The sequence below is a fragment of the Felis catus genome, chromosome B1 (assembly GCF_018350175.1).
Source record: "Felis catus isolate Fca126 chromosome B1, F.catus_Fca126_mat1.0, whole genome shotgun sequence".
Classification (NCBI taxonomy): Eukaryota; Metazoa; Chordata; class Mammalia; order Carnivora; family Felidae; genus Felis; species Felis catus.
This window is the reverse complement of record NC_058371.1, coordinates 102885336-102907808: the sequence shown is the minus strand read 5'-3', so window position 1 is coordinate 102907808 and position 22473 is coordinate 102885336.

Below are 22473 nucleotides of genomic sequence, written 5' to 3'. Positions count from 1 at the left end.
GAACACTGAGATTCAACACTAGTTCTGCCACTGTCTGGCTGTGTGACAACTCCAGACAACTTACTAACAAAGTGGGGTCTCATTAGCTTCATCTATCAAGTGAGGGGATCTGGATCACTGGTCTCTAGGCTCCTTTCTGGTTCGCCGATCTCATGGTTCTATGAATTTTCCTGGAAGAGTAAAGTCCCAGAAGCTTTGTTAATGTTTTCACAGTCATTCTCTGACGTTCCTAAACCCATCTTCCTCTCATTCTCTGAGTAAGACTTACAAACACACAGCTATCAGGACCTCTGTGGCCCTTAATCTTTTGGGGCTATTTGCTCCCTAGAGCTGAGAAAGAGAAATGAGGGGTTTCTTCGATATTTTCAGACACATGGAAATATTCAATGTTGAAACCCACGCTTTCTCACTGTCTACTTGTTGCTATTCTCCCTTGTATTTTTATCTGTACAGAAATATAGGCCCTAACATACCAGGAACCATTTACAGATGCAGTCACACTCTCTCACTGCATCTTTGAATGAAAGACTTAAAACTCAGACTGTCTGAGTTCCTTTCACCCCAGCTGAGATGTTTAACTTCCTATCTCTCCTTCATCCTACCTTTCGGTCTCATTAAACAAAAGCACCACCTAGGTCTGGGCTCCTCTGAGGCTGAAGCTAATCCCTTGGATGTATAAAATAATCTGAGGCTGAAGCTTTCCTTCAGTTTGAAAACTTTTTCTGTATCCCTGGATGTTGATTTTGTAAACCCAGGGTTTCCTGAGGTTCTTTCTGCTGACTGATTTTTATTCTACAGCTTCTGTATGTACTTCTATTTCACATTCAGGCCATGATTCTTCAGGCCTTCATTTTTTTCCATGGCCCTGACAGACCTGGTTCCACCTTCAGTCTTGATGGGTGCATAGATGGGCCTGAAACTGAGGCCAGGACCCCAGAATACCTAGGAAATGTGAACTGGACCCCAATATGGAAACACCTGGCACACTCAGTCCTGGCCAGGCTCAGACATTCTGACATAGTTCCTGCAGTAGATGCTCAGGCATCATTCCCTTGTCCCCAGTCTGCTGGTAAATTTGTTCACCTCCTCTGTAAGGTTTATTATCTTTATTATCTATATGTACTTATCCACTAATATCAAACGTCATCACCTAACTGTTAGAGCTACAGTTTGGCCAGGCATGATACAGACCTGTGGGAGAGTTTACAAGAAAACAAAACTCATGTTTTCCAGTATTTTTCCAAGCTCCTAGGAGGGTTACAGTTAGAGTGGCCATACATCCTATTTAACCGGGGACAGTCTCTGTTCATACCTATTCTCATGTTGTCATTATGAACAGAGCATCTTTTCATTCTCTAAAGTCACCTGATTTAGATAATAAATTATACAACCTACCTAGTTTTGCATTGTGTAGGTGTGCTGCAGTTGTGTGGCTAAAATCCTATTTTCTTATCTTTGCATGTTGCTTAAAGTGGCCCACTTAATTACACGTTGAACTTAACAAATGATATAGTCGCTCATATTTCTAAAGCACATTTGGCTTCTGATAGAAAGAAAATGAGTAAAATGAGCCTTGCTAAATTTCTTCAATACTATAAGGCATTACAAGCTGAAACTTGGAACAGTAGAGAATTAGTTAAACACAATAAACCATTCAGTTGAATCTGTTCATGAGAAGATTAGAAAGCAATTTTCCTGCTATAATACAAACATGTATTGCAACCTTGCAATCTTATACATACCCACACACACATCTGAGCAGGTTGTCTATGGAGGTTTATATAGGCTGATAGATAGGTCGTGCGGAATTCATGTTTAATCCAGGAGTTACACATTTATCCATGTAATTCACTCTTAATGTATTTCCACGTGATGATGAACTTAAGAGCCAGTTCCACCTTTGTCACAAAAATAAGGCATTCACTTGAAAAGACAAATTTAAAGTTTTCATTTCAACAAGGGTAAACCAAGTATTCGAGAGAGTACAGACTTGGCTTAACTATGATGTAACTGAATGATGGTGTGCAACTTAGCCACCTTTTGGAGAAAAGATGACTTTCTGATAATGGCCCATGTTTTATTTACAAACATTCTGGGACACACCAATGTCAAGAGAGAAATGGCTACGTGCTAAGCTGGCAAAAGCACTACTGTCTAATATTAATAGGAATAGTAATAATAACTAAAATTGCTGGAGTTTCCTGAATGTACGACCTCACACTAAACACTTTATATGCAGTACCTCATTCAATCCACAGCACCTCTGCATCAGGTGTGCTAGAGAGACATTGTGGGATCATATTTGTAGGAGGCTCAATCTACCTATCAGTGATAAGCACTAAGAATTTCTTCATGGATTTTTCAATGAAATATCCTAATGATTCTCTGCTCCCATGCTGGGAAGTATTTTCATGAGTGTGGATTACTGTGTGTGGAAATTAAAATTATTTTTGGTAGTCAGAGGGTAGATAAATGGAGTAATAATAGGCAGGATATATTAAAGGTTTTCTCTATAAACACCATTGGATGATAGCAGAGAGGTTGCTAGTTAAAAATTTTGTGAATCTGAATCTGATGACTGAAATACCAATCAGAGGAAAATTGTGTGTATTGAGGCTTATATGTCAAGGCAGAGAACCAGAGTTTAAGAAGGTGGGTGGGTATTACTGGAAACCCTCAGAAAAATCCCCTACATTGGTCTGAGGCTGACTTGACACTGCTGTCTCTGATTTTTCCTTCTATAAGAACAAATCGGGTTCAACAAGCTATGTCTTTTGTCTATTGTTCAACAAGGTGTGCCGTATTTTTTCAATAGCAAAGCAAAACAAAACAAAATCAGTCTTCCTTTATAACCTGAGGGAGATAAATAAATAATTTCTGTAAATTTATTTAAAATTTGCTTATAAATCTTGCTTGCCTGGAATACACACACACACACACACACACACACAGACACACACATACACACATACACATGTAAAATCTAATGGAATCATAATCTTACTAAACTTTTATTATTATATGTGCTGTAAAAGGGTTATTAAGGACAAATAAATCTGGGGATATTTCTTCCGGAAGTTCAAAATAATGCTTTTAGGTCATGGTGACCCTAATAGAAGAAAGAATGTCTGTTCAGTGAAAATGTATTCTTTTATTCATTATTCCTGATAATAAAGGTTTTATAAAATATATTAGAAAACAAATAAAATGAGTCTACTTTAAAATGTATGATGTTATTTAAAAATGGGCTCAGGGATTAAATGCCCTAAATTAATTTCCCTTCCTTCACTACAATTAAGTGGGTCTCCAATGTTTCATTGAGGCTCTTCAAGTACAAAACACATGTAGTATGTTTGATTTTTAGGAGGAAAATAAATTTATAGCTAAATAAACCATTCTGGCATTAGTCCATGCATAAATAATATTTGTGTAGCTCACATGGCTATGAAGTAGTTAAATAAAATAACAATATTTGGAACATGAGAAGTGGAATTGATGATTTGGGAAGGAAAATGGATTATATGTGAGCTATAATTTTCAAAGGAAAAAGAGAACCCTTTTCATACTGGAACGAATCTAGAAACTTTTCTTTCCCCTTTTTTTTTTTTTTTTTAATTTTTTTTTTAACGTTTTTATTTATTTTTGGGACAGAAAGAGACAGAGCATGAACGGGGGAGGGGCAGAGAGAGAGGGAGACACAGAATCGGAAACAGGCTCCAGGCTCCGAGCCATCAGCCCAGAGCCCGACGCGGGGCTCGAACTCACGGACCGCGAGATCGTGACCTGGCTGAAGTCGGACGCTTAACCGACTGCGCCACCCAGGCGCCCCTCTTTCCCCTTTTGAAAGTAAAAATTAAAATAAATACTCTTCTTGCCACTAATAACAATGTCACAGAGAGAAATATAGTCAGGAAAAATGAAGCTACTCTGGACTAAAAAGCTGCAGATAGCATTTTGTAGAACATATTAAGCAAGTACAGTCCTTAGATTCCAGCATTTCATGCTTCTGTACAGTGACCAGAACACAGAAATTTTCTCAAAACACTATTCTCAAGGTGTGACTTTTCAACAACTTACAAATAGAAAGAATTTTGAATTTTCTGCCGTTGAAAGTTATCTTCCAACACAGGCTGCATAAGAAATAAATGGTACAAAAAACAGGATAGAATAAGAAGTACTATTAAAAATCCCAAATGAGGGGAGCCTGGGTGGCTCAGTCGGTTAAGCGGCCAACTTCAACTGAGGTCATGATCTCGCGGTCTGTGAGTTCGAGCCCCACGTCGGGCTCTGTGCTAACGGTTCAGAGCCTAGAGCCTGTTTCGGATTCTGTGTCTCCCTCTCTCTGACCCTCCCCCATTCATGCTCTGTCTCTCTCTGTCTCAAAAATAAATAAACGTTAAAAAAAAATCCCAAATGAACTGGTTGATGCACAGACCTCAGAAGAAATAAATGATCTCAGAAACAAAAGAGAATCTGAAATACTATAAAAACGCAAAATAAAGTGGTGGATCTAAAGAGGACATGAGATAAAGTCACCAGATGGTATAAGCTGAGAGACAATCCAGAAGTTGTGGGTAACAGGACTTTAAGTAACCATGATTAACAAGTTAAAGAAAGTTGAGGTAAATATAGACAAAATGGATGAAAAACCAGAGGAATGCAATACAGAATTAGAGTCTGCAAAAACAAATCAAGCATTCTAGAAATGTAAAAAGCAGAATTTGAAATTAAGAAATCTTTTGATAACTTTAAGAGCAGGTTGAACACACAAGACAAGGTTTGTAGACTCAAAATGGCTCAATAGACAGTATTCAGGAGGCACAGTCACCAAAAGAGAATGGAAGAAACCAAATGCAACATATAAGAGAGATGAGATATGATTAAAATGTCTAACATACACATAACTGGAGTCTCAAAAGGAGAAGAGAGACATTGACACAAGAGAACTATTTGAAGAAGTAATGGCCCAAACTTTTCAAATCTGATGATAAATACCCCACAGATTCAAGAAATTCAATGGATTCTAAGCAAGGTAAATACAAAGAAAAGTTCGACTCTTATTATTTTAAAACTAATAATAAGAAAAACCCTTAAAACAGAGAAAAAGCCCACATTACCTTCATAGAAATACTAGTCAAAAACTATATGCTAAAAGATACTGTTAAAAAACTGAATGAGAAAAACAAAACAAAACCTTCTAACCTAGGACTCTAGGCAGAGTGAAAATATCCTTTGAAAAATGAAGAAGAAATAAAGACTTTCATATAACCAATGTTGAAAGAATTGTTGCTAGTAGATCTATAATAGCAGTAATACTAAAAGTTGTTTTCCATCTCAAAAGATAATGGCCCCAGATGAAAACACAGAAGTCCAGGAACAGAAGCTGAAGAGTTTATAACTTATTCAGAAGGAAAAAAAAAAGTGACAATAGCAAAAAAATAATGGTAAGGGAATAAGTGGAGTTAAACTATTATATTCTCCTTACAGTATTTAGGACATAGTAAAAGCAGACTGTAGTCATGGTTATGTTTTGTATTTCTAAGGTAATATCTACACTAGTGATGCAAAAATGTATAGCATAAAGCTACTAATAAAACTAATAATAAAATGTGGTTTATTAAAAGGTGCCTGGGTGGCTCAGTCAGTTAAGTCCTAGACTCTTGATTTCCGCTCAGGTCACGACCTCTCTATCATGAGATCTAGCCCTGTGTTGGGGCTCAGCGTGGAGCCTGCTTAGGATTCTCTCTCTCCTTCTGCCCCTCTCCCTCATTCACATGCTATCTCTCTCTCTCTCAAAAAAAAAATTATTAATGCAAAAAGAAGTACTATCCTTAGTCAGTAAAGAATAAAAGGATGACATGACTCTGACTTTTTAAAAAAAATTTTTTTAAGTTTTTTAAATGTTTATTATTTTTGAGAGAGTGTGAAAGAGCACAAGTCAGGGAGGCACAGAGAGAGAGGGAGACGCAAAAACTGAAGCAGTTTCAGGCTCTGAGCTGTCAACATAGAGCCTGATGTGGGGCACGAACCCATGAACTGGGGGATCATAACCTGAGCCAAAGTTGGATGCTTAAGTGGCTCAGCCACCCAGGTGCCCCTAACTTCTATTTTTATTTATTAAAAAAAATTTTTAATGTTTATTTATTTTTAAGAGAGAGATAAATTCAGAGAGTGAGCAGGCTCCAGGCTCTGAGCTGACAGCACAAAACCCCATGTGGGGCTTGACCTCACAAACCGGGAGATGATAACCTGAGCCAAAGTCGGATGCTTAACGGACTGAACTACCCAAGCACCCCTTAACTTTTGTTTTTTAAATACAAGGTTGAACTATTTGAACTAAGAGCTTCTACATTGGGTTTTTCATGTTATTTTAATATGCTTTAGAAACAACATGTACCTTACTACAGTCTCCATTTTCTTTCCCACTCCATATCCATATGCTCACAACTTGGGACTATAGTTCTCTATTAGTCAATTTAAATTACATACGGGTGTGTATTAGATTACGCTACCTTCTCCATTCGCTTGACGCTTTATGTAATAGAAAATTTATAACACCAAGACACGTAAGGGTGCAGCATGCCCAATGGCCAAAGACCAGCTTCTAAAGAATTGGGCCAACACAAAGATTATTATTATATATATATTTTTTGCCAAAAATAAGTTCTATTCCACTATTAGATACCATCAGTGAGTATGATTCTACTCTTAATGTATTAAAGTGAATTTGAGAGTAAAAGTAATTTTGATCAAGGTGTCATCAGAAGGCAGTAAAGGGATTTAGATTTCAGGGTTTCAAAATCCAAATTTTCACTTCTCACCTTCAGCCCATCTTTTTATTAATTTCCAGTTTTATAAATGTACTGATATTCAAATTGTAGCACAAGTCCTGGGAGTATAGCCATATTTTTTCTGGTTTCCAACATCAATTTTCTTATTCCTTCTTTACAAGCCAGGCTTCCAAGACTTGCCAAATTCTTGGAGTGATTTATAAAGCATTTAGAAATATAGATTCTCAAGTTTTGCCTCAGACCTAATGCATTGTAATCCGTTTGGGTGGAGCTCAGGAAATATTTGTTCTAAGATATGGAAATCACTCTTCCAGGCTATGCTTTTTTTTTTTTTTTAAGTACAAATAAACAAAAATCTCTACCTACTAAAAATGTATGTATGCTGTACAAACTATATTCTGTGAAACCCATAGCAGATTATAGTGCTAAGAATACAAGGGACTTCCCTCAAAAGAGCTCACCCACAGAGTCATGGTTAGGTGAATCTTTACCAAGCACGTCTGTTTGATAGTGTTATTAATGCAACTGTATTCTTTTCACAAATAAGTGGCTCGAATAGAATTCTAAGTAACTGGAGTTTTCTAGGAATTATTATTCTTCCACCCATTTTCAAATTTGCTAGAAGGTTTTTTTTTTTTGTTTTTTTGGTTTTTTTTTCAACGTTTATTTATTTTTGGGACAGAGAGAGATAGAGCATGAACGGGGGAGGGGCAGAGAGAGAGGGAGACACAGAATCAGAAACAGGCTCCAGGCTCTGAGCCACCAGCCCAGAGCCCGACGCGGGGCTCGAACTCATTAGCCCAGAGCCCCACGCGGGGCTCGAACTCACGGACCTCGAGATCGTGACCTGGCTGAAGTCAGACTCTCAACCGACTGCGCCACCCAGGCGCCCCGCTAGAAGGTTTTAAAAGTTGAAAGGAATCACAGTAGCTAAGGTTCCTCTTCAGTTACATTGTCTGGCTTTTGAATAGGTTAATGAGCCTCAGCATTTATCTTTATTTGGGCTTTATCGCTCACATTCATATTCTACTTTTTGTTCCAAAAATAAAGTTTTGAAGGAATGATTTGTTTCATAAAGCAAAAATCAGAAAGAGACAGAATCAATGTTTTCTCATTAAAGCAAGAAAGAGGGTCAGGGCAAGAGGAGGACAAAGCATGAATTTGAAAATGAAACAGTGTCATGGCTTCCTCTCCCAGGCAACTCCTAGCCCACCTTCCCACAGACTAAGATGACCTCTTGAGCAGGATGGCATATTTTTATACCAGCCCAGATGAGCTCTGAAAGAAGAAAAACAATGCACAAACTGGGCTGTCAAAAGCATCCTACTAAAGGTTAAGGCACTGCACCTTGTCTCTTGCTGACAAACTCACTTGTGGATTAGGACTGCCAAACCCGTTTTTACCTTTACTTTCCAGACAGTAGAGGCAACTCGCCAACATTTAACCACAGACCAAACCTGAAAATACTTAGCTCTGACCAAACCATATGCTGGAGTTCCAGACGATCTTTAAAATTAACCTGTTCTGAGCCTTCTTGAAGGCCAATTCTTATGCAACTGACCTGACAGTGTGCAGCAATGGCGCCACCTGCAGAACAATGTGAAAAAAATAACAAATGCCTCAAAGATGGAGGTCAGATTTGGTGGAGAGAGCAGAGTAACATTTTTTTTTTTTTTAACTATAGTATTTTACAGTGTATTTTCTATATGCACTTGGTCAGTTTAGGTTATATTTACATTAAATACAGCTCTGCATTTTTCATTATCAACAAATTGTTTTATTTAAGAATGTGAAAAGGGAAGAGATATAAAATAAATAGAGAAAATATTAAATTTGGAATGAACAAATCATGATCCATGTAGTGAGTGAATCATGATAAACGAGATGGATTCTTGAAGCCAACAAGTGTGGTGGTAGTCCTTGATTCCTTATCTTCCAGACTGTAGCAGAGAAAGTGGCTTCTTGTCAGGCCAGTTACACTTTATGAGAGTAATTCCTGCAAACTCAGTCTAGAGCTTGCTCCTCCAGCCCTTCCAAAAGTATTGGGAGTCACCACAAAACTTCTGTTTAACCTCTTTGACATAAATGGACTAAAGGGTGTTCTGTTGCCTTCAACCAACCCCTAACTCTACATGATGACATGGGACTGAAAAAGATTAGTAACAGAAGTTGAGTCAAGGCAACACCTCTGCTGCTTCCACAGAAAACCAATCGCTCCCATGGCTGTATTTCTCTGCAGAGGCGGCAAAAACAGCAGAAGTGGGGCCTCTATGTAAGTTCCATCTATGCCCTCAAATAATGATAAGGGACAGTTATGACGATAAATACATAGATGCAGTAGGGTGTGCTTCCTAGATCCCAGGCTGATGCTAGATCCCAGGGAAACCTGACCTCTAAAGGCATCTAGGAAATGTAGTTTTTTCTCTTCCCAGACTGTAGTGTGCCATAAGGTCCATTTCATGCAGGTGGGAATGGAGGTAGTGATCCAGTCTTCAGTACCAGCCTCATAGGATTGCAGCCTCAGAGTTTTTTCTGTGATTCACTAAACTCTTCTTTGAGAGCTTATCACCTTGTTATAACTATTACATTTTTTTCTAGGGCATATAAAATAAACACAGGACATTAAGTTTCAAAATGTTCAACTGAATGCCACCAAAAATTCATCTTACGTGCCACTGTTGGGCACCCTGGCACATGAAGAGTGCAGACTTTAGATTTAGGTCTGGTCTTGCTCTACCTCTAGTAACCTCACTAAGCTTTGACCTCCACTTTCCCAGGAGGATTCAGTCATAACACATGTAGCACAACACATGTATGTGGTTGCCAGATCAACCACCCCGTGCTCTGAAAATGATAAACTATTAGATATTTTCTAATTTTTCAAAGGTTCTAATATAGTAACGCATCTCTCTGGAAATCTAAGGTATTTAAATTTATGCTATTTGAACAACTATTTCCAATGGAATAAGCTGGGATTTCACTCAGTAAGGAAATGTGGAGCACAATATATAGTAAAGCCAACCTTGGTGTCAGTAGAGGAAAAATGCTAAAATTGCTTCCATTTTTTCAGCTCTATGTTTATGGTTTGTGTACTTTTCTCTCTATATATATTATACTCCAATAAAAAGTTTATAATAGAGAGACGTGCCAAGAGATTTCATTCAAACAGATTTGGGCATAGGTTGATGAAATTAGAAAACAAGACACTTTCTATGGAACGAATGTGCAATGCAGATTAGGTATTCTGGTAGAATGAAGACAGCAAGAAAAAGATGTTTACAATGTTTTCTTAGAATCGCAATAGAGGATTGTTTTTCAAATCCAAGAGTCTCCTATTTTATACCATAATACAGATGGATTTAAGTCAAAAGGGAAAAGTTGTTGAAAATTGCTCTTCATTCAGGATTCTCACTTGGCTATTTTTCCTACTGATTTGAGTAAAGCTTATGGTTTTTTTTTTTTTTTTAAATTATGGCTTCCTCTCATGTCATATAATTTGTTTCTTCTCCTTATGGCTTCAAGTAAATGTTTGTTGCTATAGCACTATATCATTATAGTTCCAGACATTTTAAATGTAGGTGTTCTTCTTTCAAATACTTGGAAAATGTAAGTACTTTTTATCTCAGAAATGTGTAATGGTGGTGTAGAGAGGAAATTAAAGTAAACTTTAACTCAGAGAACATAAATGCCAATACTAGCAGTTATGCAAACGTGAATTATGTGAAGAAGAGTACAATAGAAAGGTTCTAAAAATAGGGGCACCTGGGTGGCTCAGTCTGTTAAGCTTTAACTTGGGCTCAGGTCATGATCTCACAGTTCTTGAGTTCCAGCCCCACATGGGGCTCTCTGCTGTCAGCGGGGAGCCTGCTGTTGGGATCCTCTGTCTTCCTCTCTCTCTGCCCCTCCCCCACTCATGTTTTTCTCTCTCTTTCTCTCTCTCTCTCTCTCTGTCAAAAATAACCAGATTTTTTTTCAAAAGGTTCTAAAAGTATATAAAAGCTGAAAGGAACAAAGAACACCTTTGAAAAGATATCACTGGAGACAGATATTGCATCTAAAGAGAAAATAAAACTCTTAGAAGAAAATATGCATCTAAATCTTTGTTACCTTGGATTAGGTATGTTTTTCTCAGACATGACATGAAACACAAGCAAGTGAAGAAAATATAGGTAAGTTGGACTTCATTAAATTTTAAATTTTTTATATATCAAAGGACACTATTAAGAAAGTGAAAAGATAACCCACAGAATTGGTGGAAATATTTTCAAATGATAAATCTGTTAAGGAGCTAGTATCCAAATATATAAAGAGCTCTTTCAACTAAAAACCTAAATAATCCAATTAAAAAATGGAAAAATGATTTGAATCAACATTTCTCCAATAGTGATATAAAAATGGACAACAAACACATGAAAAGAACCACATCATTAGTGATGTGCAAATCAAGACCACAATAAAATATCATGTCACATTCACTGAGATATCTATGATCAAAAAATTGGAGCATAACAAGTGTGGAGAGATTGTGGAGAAATTTGAACTCTCGAACATTGATTTGGGGAGGGTAAAATGTATACTTCCTGTGAAAAACATTTTGACAGTTCCTCAAAAAGTTAAGCATAGAGTTACCTTATGATCCAGCAATTTCATCCTAGGTATATATACAGTAGAGTTAAAAATACATTGTCAGACAAAAACTTACACATGAGTCTTCATAGCAGCATTATTCATAATAGACAAAATGTAGAAAAAAATGTTCATCAACTGATGAATTCATAAGAAGTGGTAGGTCCATTCAATGGGATATTGTTTATCCATAAAAAGGAATGGGCTATTGGTACATATGACAACATAATAAACATTACAGTAGTCCCTACCCCTTATCTACAGTTTTGTTTTCCTTGGTTTCAGTTACCTGTGGTCAACAGGGGCCTGGAAGCATATGATTTTCCTTCAAAAGGTCAGTAGTAGCCTAACATTATGTCACAATGCCTATGTCATTCACCTCATTTCATCTTATCCCAGAGGCATTTCATCACATCACATCATCAAAAGTAGGCTGAATATAGTACAATAAGATATTTTGAGAGAAGCCAGTTTCATTTAACCTTTATTACAGTATATTGTTATAATTATTCTATTTTGTTAAGAATAGGCAGAATACATAAGTAGGTGCCAGAATAGGGAAACCCATAGGGACAGAAAGTAGATTGGTGGCTTCCAGAGGTAGAGAAGGGAATAGTAGAGAGTGACTGCTAATGAATATAAGGTTTTGATTTGTTGTAATGGAAATATTCTGACAGTGGTGATAGTTGCACAAATTTGTGAATATACTGGAAACTCCTGAGTTTCATACTTTTAAGTAGTAAATTTTATGCTATGTCAGATGCATTGCAAAAAAAAATCTAGGTGTCTTAAGAGCAAAGGCAATTTTTATTTTGCTAAAATAATCTTTTTTTTTATGAAAATGAACCAAATCTAATTCTCTACATGCTTCTTTAATGAGTTTCTTACCCTTCTCTGACAGAAAGAAGTTAAGTATTTCAAATTTTTCAGTTCCCAGAATCAGTATCTTGGAATAAGTGAGTTCTCAAAAAAATTTCAGAGGTAGGATGAGAAAGGAAGGAAACTACTATAAGTGGAATGAATAAATGTTTTCATATGCATCACAGTGTTGGTGCATTTACATAGATGTTTTCTTAATCCTCACAACAGCATGATATATTGTTTTATTACTTATATTTATTTATGTATTATATTATTATAATTATATATTATAATTACTTATATATACTTATTCATTATATTTTACTAGAATTACAGAAAATACAAGAAAGGCTACATACTAAGATGTGAGCAGGAAAGAAGTGATCCAAGAAATCCCAATTGGATAAGTGTCCATTTTAAATTTTCTTTTTTTTTTTTTTGAACGTTTATTTATTTTGGGGACAGAGAGAGACAGAGCATGAACGGGCGAGGGGCAGAGAGAGAGGGAGACACAGAATCGGAAACAGGCTCCAGGCTCTGAGCCATCAGCCCAGAGCCCGACGCGGGGCTGGAACTCACGGACCGCGAGATCGTGACCTGGCTGAAGTCGGACGCTTAACCGACTGCGCTACCCAGGCGCCCCAATAAGTGTCCATTTTAATTTGAAGATCAAACAATCGTGTATAAAACATAAGGGGAAAATACTTCAGAAAAATCTTGAATAGAATTAAAAAATATAATTGAAATTTCTAGAAGATAAAAAAACAACAATAATAACACACGCACACACACAAACACAACACATCTAGAAAAATGGTCCGGGCATAAAACTCAATATCCCATAAATCAGCTTCTGATTAAAATCATTAAATACTTTCAGAAAAGATGTTGGGTGATTTAAGGCCTTTTTCTCCTTTCAATTTATGGTCAGTTCTATCATGGCTTATTCCTGATTCCTTTTCACCACCATCTGTAGCATATCCCCCCTCCTCTGATTCCAAAACAGCTGATTTCCCAGTAGCGTTTTGTTTTTTTTCAACTTGTCCATTTCACTTGAATTTTTTTCTCCCTTTCCTACACTAATACAGACTGTAAGCCCCCAGAGTGAGCATTTATTCTGTGTTGCATGCCCAGTGTATTAGTCACTACAGGTATTTAATAATACATAATAAATTAATGAGTATATATAAAAGACAACTGCACAGTTTTGGTAGAGGGATAAAAATTCCAAGATGGAGTACAATTGTAATTTTAATACACTTGCATTCTAATGCCAAATATAAATGGCTTTATCCATTTGCTATCTGTACCATTGTATTTTTTCCAGATGTAAGACAATATAGATTGATATCATGAGACAAGTAATACTTCAATTTTAGTGAGCAAAATAAGAATAATTACTTTCCTTTTAGGTCTTGAGTTTTATACTCTCAATGATCTGTAAAAGTAAGGTAATCACCAGATAAATAACCCAAAACAGCTATTGGAGATAAAAATTGGCTTGGATTATTCCAATTTAAATTAGCCATTTACCTAAATTCCTTTATTTTTACTATGAAGTCCAATTCTCTTTTCTTTCTACCAAAAGAAAGTTTATAGTATGCCTCTTTTATTTTCATTTCATTATGTGTCTAGTTTTTTAAATTTGTTTTAGAAATCATGTTCTTAGAAAAACTTAGTTCTACTTGTGTAGGCATTTAAATTAAACCTACACAGTAAGGTACACATTTCTGTAACAGCAAAATATAAATAAATGTAATATTTGCAGAAGGAGGTTAGAACCAGTGACTCAATTCTTCAACCAGATTTCCAACCAACACAGTAAAATATAGACTATGGTTAGAATAATGCTATTAATTTTTAATAAAGTAATAAGGTATTCTTTACATTTCTGAATTTTAGGTTTAAAGTTTCAACAACCACAATCTCATTGAATCTTTATACCCTTACCTTGTCCTATAAATAAGAAAGGTGAGATTCAGAAAGATTAGGACTTTACCTGAACCAGTTCAGCTCCTGGGAGCTGGCAAGATAAAACATAAATGTAATTCATACAATATTGAGCATGAAATAATTAAATATGAATTTAAGTAAATGATATGACCATCTAACCTTACATTACATGGGAACCTGAGATCTCTCCCTCTACCCACTCCCCAAAGCCCATGCACTAGCAAATCCTGTCTATTTCACCTATGAAGTATCTCTTCAATCTCTTTAATTCTTCCCATCCTGATTTTGATGTGTGTCTCTTAATAATATCCAGCTTTCCCAGTAGATATCATTACCCTCCACTGATCAGAAACCATATCTCATTTAGCTTACCACTTTATTCTCAGAATCTAACAAAATATCTGATACAGAAATGAAACAGAATATGGCTCAATAAATGTGTTGAATAAATGAATGAATAAACACAGAGAAAATATCAGGGTATTAGCAAATCAGGATGCATTTTCATTTTGAACTCCAAGCAGTCAGTAACATATTCATTCAGTTGTTTTTGAACACTTATGTCCGCACAAAAACCTGCACACAGATGTTTAAAGAGGCTTTATTCATTCAATGCCTTATATCTTTTCAGTTATAAGTAACAAAAAGAAATTCCAAGAGGCTTCATCAAAATTGAATTTATGAACACAAATTTCAGCATCCCAGGAGCTGATTTCCCTTAGTGAAGCTTGATCCAAGGCCTGGTTTCTACTTTCCATTTTGTGCCTCACCTCTTCAGTGGAAGCCTTGCTATTAAGTCACTATTTGGCATTATTCAAAAGATGGGTGCAGCAGCACTTGTCTTGAATCCAACAAGAAAGTAAAAGTATTTCTATTTCAAAATTGGCAAGAATGTCTTAGGCCTGATTCTTGTTGGCTAAAATTGGGCCATGTACTCATCCTTAAACCAATCACCGTGGCCTATACTAATCATGGAACATTCTGGAGTTGCAAGTAGAGATAATTCCAGTCCAACACTGTAGTCTAATATGAGAAAGGGGTGATTCCCCAAAGGAATTTTTTACCATAAAAAGGATGAATGTTTTAAGTCCAGCAAAAACAACAAACCAACGGATTCCCACTACAAGACCTTTACACTTTTTGATTATTGTTGCTACCAGGGCAGAAAAATACTGGTATCTACAGAAAGCTTGTAGAGCAAGAGAGAAAGAACTATAGCATACACCACATTTTTTCAATGGTGAAGGTGGCAGGTTTATTAAAACATAGAACTCAATATTTAGAACAAGTAAGATAAAACAAAGCCTCAAACCTATAAGTTTGGGCCCCCAACAAGATGAGGAAGCCTCAGTGGATGAGACTAGGAGGCCAGAGCAACATGGTACAGCACAGAATGTGTTTCTTTATCCACCCTGGACAGAGTTACTGTTGTCTTACTGAAAATTTGGTGATTTGCTGAAAAATACTGCCAACATATATTCAGATTCTGGTCCCCAGAATGGGCAAAAACAGTGAACAGTTCACTCATCCCTCACTTTTATAGAAATCTGTCTGTATATATTTGTGTTACATGAGGACTCCAGAACAAGATCAAAACAAGATCTAAGACAACAAAAGGCAGTACAGGACTGACTGTCAGAGACATGTGTCACAGGCAAGAAGTGCCTTAAGAGTTGGGAAACAAATTGATTAGGCCAAACTCTTCAGGGAGACCTACAGAAAAAAACGTTTTGTCCTCCCCATAGGAAGATGACACAGGAAACAAAAATATGTGCTTTTAGTTGCTTCTCTCCCCCCAGTAAGTAGTAACTTCTTGGATGTATTTTAACTATATGTTTTTATCTTATCCGTCTTATGACATAGGCATGTTTTGATGAAAGACCAGCTAAGGATAAGGATGTCATCTAAAGCCACGGAAACACAAAGCTTCCATCAGTTCTCGGGCAATATTAAGAGCTTCCATTTCTCCTACAGAATGTTGAAAGCCTCAGTGAGATTCCATTCTCAGAGGACCTTATTACTAGCGAGGTCAGAGCCTCAAAAGAGAAAAACACCCTCCTCTTTTCCCACCCAGGGAGGTGATGAGGGAGAGGTGGTGTACGGATGTTCACTCACATCAAATTTTCAATTTTTTTTTAACTTTTTTATTTATTTTTGAGACAGAGAGAGACAGAGCATGAACGGGGGAGGGGCAGAGAGAGAGGGAGACACAGAATCAGAAGCAGGCTCCAGGCTCTGAGCCATCAGCCCAGAGCCCGACGCGGGGCTCGAACTCACGGACTGCGAGATCGTGACCTGAGCTGAAGTCCGACGCCTAACCGACTGAGCCACCCAGGCGCCCCTCACATCAAATTTTCAACCAGAGTAATGATATCAGACAGTCTGAAATCTCATCTTCTCACAGAAGTCCACCTACCAATGTTTTCTGTGCCACACTGCACATTTCCCACCTTCCTTCTGTATCTACTCCTATTATCTGTGTCTGATGACAGAGAGAAGACCTTTCATATCTACTCATTCCTGTCAAAATCAGTTCTCTTCCTCCTTACTGTTTTCTTTTGCTTTCTTAATCATTTTTTTCTGTTATTAAAAATAGAACATCTGTTATATTTTCAAGAAAATACCCTTTATTTTAGTGTTCTTTTTGTGATCACCTTATTCGCTGATCTGAATTTCCCAGACAACCCCATTTACTCTTTGGCATTATTAGAAAATTTTATAAGACCATGCTGCTTTGATTGACCAATAACTTGTGAAACCTAACTTTTATCTGGCCCACCTGCTAACTCAGAAACTCTTTCAATCATCCCTTACTGACACATTTCCCATAGTTGACTATTCTGGACCATTTCCATACAATCTAACACTCCAACCACTATTCCCTACTCATAGGAGATGTCTTTGCTTTAAAACAAATTTTATTACATTTTCAACAGAATTCTCCCTCAGCACCTCTATGAATCTTTATTTGCGCTACTTCTCTTGTCTAGAACATCCTTTCTTCCCCAGACTATTTTAACCTCACAACTTGTCCAAACACTTCAAATTGCAGCTATTGCTGCCTCACTGTCTCCTTGACTATTCCAGGACCTTCTCTAAATTTTCACAGTAATATTTGAATCCCATTTGACACAGTTTTGTTGTCTACTGCCGTCTTTTCATATGCATATTCTGCCTTCTTGAGTAACAATAAACATCGACACAGAAATCATAAGATAACCCTTATTATAGTGTCTCAGAATTTGCACTTTAATAAGGCTGCATTTGAAAGTATAAATAATTCTTTTACAGGTATAAATATTTTAGTTGTTGCACATTAAAAATTTTTTTGCTTTACCACATACTTAAAGGTTTGGAAAATGGTTATTAGTAAAGTTATATGTATATACCTGTTTTCAAGGTGATCAGTTAGTTTTCTTCAAAGATACAGCTTATTCAATGGACTAATAACTAATAACTAGAGCTAACTATCTTGCAAATGCAAGGTTGGCATATAGAAGTCACTCAACAAATATATATTAGATGGATAGATAAATGGCTAGAATAAAAATGTGATGACTTCATCTTCATTGGAAAAAGGAATTCAGTTGACATCATAATAAAATGACCAGGATTACCTGAGGGAGATAGGAGTAAACAATGATAGTAGTCTAAATTGGGGTGCTGGCAACTCTGCATCCTGAGGGACATCCTCTCTTTCTGTAAACTCACTAAAAGGGCAGCATCTGGATGTAGCCTCTCTTTCTTTAAGTCCCCTTTATATAGTAAGCCAAGATCTCTATTTTTTAAGAGAAATATGAATTCACAGAGTAAATTAAGGAGACATCTGAAAAGCATAACTGATAGTAAAGGACAGTGATAGAATAAATAATCTATGTAGCCATGCAAAATAAGTGGAATGAGGAGATCAAGAACTTAAAATAAGAACAATAAATATCCTTCAAGAAATGTTAAGAGGTGTCTGAGTGGTTCAGTCAGTTAAGCATCCAACTCCTGATTTTGAATCAGGTCATGATCTCACAATTTGTGAGACTGAGCTCATGTGAGGCTCTGTGCTAACAGCAGAGAGCCTGCTTGGGATTCTCTCTCTCCCTCTCTCTCTGACTCTTCCCTGATTGCATTCTCTCGCCTTAAATAAACAAACTTAAAAAGATAGAAATGTTAAGGAGCTCAACTATACTTCAATTAATTTTTTAAATGTTATTTATTTATTTGGGAGGGGAGGATAAGTGGGGAGGCAGAGAGAGAGAGAGAGAGAGAGAGAGAAAGAGAATCCCAAGCAGGCTTTAGGCTCAGTGGGGAGCTCAATGTGGAGTTCAGTCTTACAACCATGAGATCATGAACTGAGCTGAGACCAAGAGTCAGCTGCTTAACTGACTGAGCCACCCAGGCACACTCAATTTTTTTTTTTTTAATATTAAGGAGGATTCTAGTGATATGAGAAAAAAAACTAACAGTTACAATGAAAAATCAAATGGATATATTCAGTATGAAAATATAAAATTTGAAATAAAAATATTGTAAGTCAGGATCAAAAGGCAGAGTAGAGAAAACAAACAAATTGTTGAGCAAGAATATCAAATTAAGAAACTCTCCCAGAAGACATCAAGGAAGTTTAAAGGGATGAAAAAAAAAACCATTAATGAAAAATTGAGTGAAATGGGGAGTGGAAGTGGATATATCAAATTTACAGAAAAGAAATTCCAGAAGAAAAAATAAAGAGAGGGAAGGAAATATTTGAAGAAATAATAACCAGAGATTTTCAAAAATAAAGATTAGAAACCTCAGACTAAAAGTACTCAAAGAGTATCAAAGAAAAAAAATACACATCTAAACACAAGGTGGTAAAATTTTATAGGCTCTAATTCAAAGAACAAGTTTTAAAAGGTATCAAAGAGAAAGAGGATATCTCAGACTGACATCAGAATTCTAAAGAGCTACGTTGAGCACTGGGTGTTGTGTGGAAACCAGTTTGTCAATAAATTATATTAAAAACAAACACAGACAAAAAAGAGCCACATTGATATCAAACAAAACTTCACAGAGTTAGATGTAATGAATGAAATGAATTTAGAACTTAGACTTTAATATCTAGCTAATCCATCATTAAGTATGAATGCAGGACTAAAGGTGTTCACGCATACATGTACTGGATATTTTGTTTGTCCACCCAGAACCATGCACCCTGCATCACTGTATTCTGTGCCTGGATCAAAGGGCTCCCTTGCTGCTAAGCTGTGTCTGGGGAATGGAGACCATTTGCAGATTAGAGGGAGCTAGGGGTCAGGTCAGTGCATTAGTGCCCATGGCACCCACCACGAGGAGTAGCATGGGCTGGCTCATCATGCCTCCATCCACAGTCACAGCTCCAATAGGTAGCCCCTTACACACAGATCTTTCACTGTCTCTCTCCCTCAGTTTCTTCCTTTTCTCCTCCTGCTCTTCTTCGTCTTCCTCCTGTTCATCTTCCTCCATCTTCTTGGCTCCCCTTCAGGCCTAGGGATGGGAACTGTGCCTTGCTATAATGAACAGCTGATACTGCACTAACCCTTCTGCTTTTCTGTACCCTGCTCACTCCTTTGTAAATCGTCCCTTTATTAATTACACCTCAAATGACTCCGTTTGAATGTGCCATCTGTCTCCAGACAACACTCCAGATAATAAACATAGCCTCAAGAGGTTTGCTATACAAACATACTTTAGGAAATGCTTTTGAAGGAAAATGTTGGGGCTTTTCTTAAATATATGGGGGATAAAGATGAGTACATAGTCTATTTTTAATTTCAGCAACATATTTTTAATTTCTCAGAGTTTCATTAACCCATTTTCCCCATTTTGTAGCATGCTTTATTTATGTTTTTACAAAAACAGTTTTCTTAAATCTCCTTGAGAATAGTACTAATTAAATTTATTTCTCAGCCCTCTTTTATTATCTTGAATTATTTCGTTATTCTAGACTCAGTTTTCTATCTCTATCATAGTCTTATTCCTTCATTTTGTAGGATGTTCTAAAATGTCTAACAAGCCTTTAAGAAGGCAGAAATGATTGTTTCCTTTTCTGTGCAGAAGCTTTTTATCTTAATGAGATCCCAATAGTTCATTTTTGCTTTTATTTCCCTTGCTTCTGGAGACGTGTCAGGTAAGAAGTTGCTGCAGCCAAGGTCAAAGAGGTTGCTGCCGGTTTTATCCTCTAGGATCTTTATCCTCTTTTCCTGTCTCACATTTAGGTATTTAGGTCTTTCATCCATTTTCAATTTGTTTTTGTCTATGGTGTAGGAATGGTCCAGTTTCATTCTTCTATATGTCACTCCAGTTTTCCCAGCACCATTTTCTGAAAAGATTCTTTTTTCCATTGGATACTCTTTCCTGCTTTGTTGAAGATGAATTGGCCATACAGCTGTGGGTCCATTTCTGGGATTTCTATTCTATTCCATTGATCTATGTGTCTGTTTTTGTGCCAATACCATACTATCTTGATGATTACAGCTTTGTAATCCAGCTTAAAGTCTGGAATTGTGATGCCTCCGGTTTTGTTTTTCTTTTGTAACCTCTGTCTCCCTCTCTCTCTGCACCTCCCCTACTCAGACACACACACACACTCTCTCTCTCAAAAATAAATAAACATTAAAAAAAAAAAAGAAACCTGTGGAGTTGGACCTATGTTTCATTTACTCCTGCCTTCTCAGGATTCTAAAGATATAAATTGGAGCATTTTTATGTCATTTTATCTCATTTCTTTCTGATTTCTTCTTTCATAGATGGATCATAATCTCAGTTCTAGAAAACAAAACTTTGAGTGAACAAGAAAACATAGAGCCTGAGATATAAGCCAGTAAATTTATGTATGGTTTTAAAATACACAGATTCGGGGCGCCTGGGTGGCTCAGTCGGTTAAGCGACCGACTTCAGCTCAGGTCATGATCTCCATGAGTTCGAGCCCCGCGTCAGGAGCTGTGCTGATAGCTCAGAGCCTGGAGCCTGCTTCAGATTCTGTGTCTCCCTCTCTCTCTGACACTCCCTCGTTCATGCTCTGTCTCTCTCTGTCTCAAAAATAAATAAACATTAAAAAAATTAAAATATATATATATATATATATATATATATATATATATATATACAGATACACCTGATTTTATGACTTTCCCCTATTCTCTCATTTGCCAACCAACCCTCTTTAGCCTTATCTGGTTCAGAGTAAAAAGGATTTTTCTCCTTCTCCTTCTTCTTTCTTTTTTCTTTTTTCTTTTTTCTTTTTTTTTTTTAGGATTTTCTTGATCCTGAAATGAAAACAGGGTGTCTAGGTTTTACACATAGTAGGAACTCCAAAAATATTGTTGAATATTGTTGAATGAGAACAACATCTAAAAAGTGCAGCCAATCTACACTTTTTCATGAGTTGGGTCTGGTTTTGTTTCAACATTTCAAAAGCTCCAGCATGGCCCATAAAACCTACAGCTACTCCATTTGAAATGTAGTTGAACTGCTTTTTGACTCTCTGCTCATAGCAATAACTTCTCAAGATTGTATTTAAGAGCCTGCTAGTCTGACAGATAATGGAATTAAATGGCTCCAGGTTGATTTCGTAGCTATAAAGCAGAAAATCATGTTAAGGCCACTTTGATGAACTGAGAATGTAAAAACAACTCTTTATGGAGTGATGAAGAAAGGAATTGTACTTTTACAGACCATATGTGGAATGGAGACAGTCAGGTTGAGTATTAGAAGAAAATTCTTGAATGTGTGATTTTCACATTTTATTACCATAACTTCACCTGACACACATGGCAATAAACATGGCAATAAATAAAATATACATATGTATAAAGTCACATAACCATGACCAGAATCAAGATATAGAACATTTCTATCATCCAAAGATGTCTCTCATGCCCTCTACATTCAGTTGCCTAAATTTAGCTAGCCTCTAGTACCACTTGCCTGTTTGCTATTCCTAGAGTTGTGTCTTTTCTACAATTCAGGTAAATTAAGTCATAGAGTATATAGTCTCTTCTGTTTTGCTTCTCTTACTTAGCATAATACTTTTGAAATGGATCCTTGTTGCATGTATCAGTAGTTAATTCCTTTTATTGCAGAATCATATTCAATTAGATAGCCTCAACACAATTTGCTTATTTATTCATTGGTTGCTAAATGTTTGGGTTATTTGCAATTTTTAGTTATTTTGAATTAAGCTGCTATGAACATTCATGTATAGGTCTTTTCTTTTTTCTTTTCTTTTCTT